The sequence below is a fragment of the Durio zibethinus genome, chromosome 16 (genome assembly GCF_047325235.1).
Source record: "Durio zibethinus cultivar Kanyao isolate XHJ-2024 chromosome 16, ASM4732523v1, whole genome shotgun sequence".
Lineage (NCBI taxonomy): Eukaryota > Viridiplantae > Streptophyta > Magnoliopsida > Malvales > Malvaceae > Durio > Durio zibethinus.
The window spans coordinates 8,486,396-8,487,787 of record NC_143177.1 but is presented as its reverse complement, the minus strand read 5'-3'; the positions used below and the strand labels follow the sequence as shown (position 1 = coordinate 8,487,787).

The 1,392-nt window shown below is 33.0% G+C and overlaps 1 non-coding gene across 1 annotated transcript; it reads right to left on the bottom strand.

The window, feature by feature from the left end:
• Nucleotides 1-730: 730 nt before the first annotated feature.
• LOC149514264 (small nucleolar RNA R71) lies at nucleotides 731-836 on the bottom strand. Its single transcript, XR_016328870.1, has one exon. It is a non-coding gene; the product is annotated as a small nucleolar RNA R71 (small nucleolar RNA).
• Between the last annotated feature and the right edge of the window lie 556 nt (nucleotides 837-1,392).

The following is a 1,392-nucleotide window of genomic DNA, read 5'->3' as shown; positions in this document are numbered from 1 at the left end:
ACGCCCTAAACATAATTCTTAAGGGAACGATATTTTACTTCATCATTATTATTATTTGGATGCAACCTATGCACTTATAAGCATAAAAAGCAGTAATTAAGTTTTTGGTGTACTGCTTGGGATTATGTTAATGTTAGAAAACCAATACTAATAACATTTCTTTTTTCTTTGTAATTTAGATTTCCTTTTCACTTTTTGCTTTAATTTGTATTGATCTTTTTTTTTTTTTTTTATGTTTGCATAAGCAGATCTTGAAGTGTTGATTTAGCTCTATTTGATAAACAAATCAAAAGAACATTTAGGTGACTTAGAGTTAAGAAAACAAACAATTTGATCGCTATGGCAAATGCAGTAGTTGAAGGTAAAAAATGATCAAAGACTATTTTATCCCTAACCCTAAGGGCTTCCAACCATCCATTCGAAGGTCAATGATCCAAGCCAACAAGTTTGAAATCAAGCTTTCAATCATACAAATGGTCCAAATTTTTGTGCAATTTGGAGGACTACCAAATGATGATCCTAATCTCTATCTCTTTAATTTCCTTGAATTATGCAATACTTTTAGATAAAATGAAGTTTATGATGATGTAATTAGACTAAGGTTATTTTTTTTTCTCTAAGGGACAAAATGAAGAGTTGTCTATGTTCACTACCCTCTAGTTCCATTACAATGCGTGTTGCTCTAGTCCAAAAATTCCTCACAAAATTTTTTCCATCAGCCAAGATGACAAAGATGAAGAATGAGATCACAACCTTTTAGTAATATGATGGTGAGACATTGTATAATGCATGGGAGAGGTATAAAGAGATATTGCACAAATTCCCCACCATGGTCTCCTATAGTGGCTTTTAGTTCAAATTTTTTATAATAGGCTAACTCCATCAATAAAAACCATGATTTAGCTACTGGAGGAGCCGTCATGAGCAAATCAATTGAAAAAGGCTATGATCTGATTAAAGAAATGGTAACAAACTACCAATAGGGAATCGAAAGAAGGGTCTATAAGAAAAATTCTAGGGTGTACAAGATAGACACTTTAACCTTAGGAACCCAGTTACTTATCACCCTTGTTCAAGCAATTTAAAGCCCATTTATAACTTGTGATATTTGTAAAGGTCCACATTCCTCTGATAGGTTCCAATTTAAGGTATAAACCGTGCAATATTCATCATAACCTAAACCTTTTTATAACCCTTACAATAATACCTATAATCTAGGATCGAAGAACCATCCCAAGTTTTATTGTAACCAAAACCAAAGCAACCACCAAAACACCAACCAAACATCCAATTTTTGCTAGCACCAACCAGCCTATAATCTATCCTAAGAAAAGAAGCCTAGCCTTGAAGACATGTTTTCACAATTGTTGCAAGTTGAGAACACCACAATCC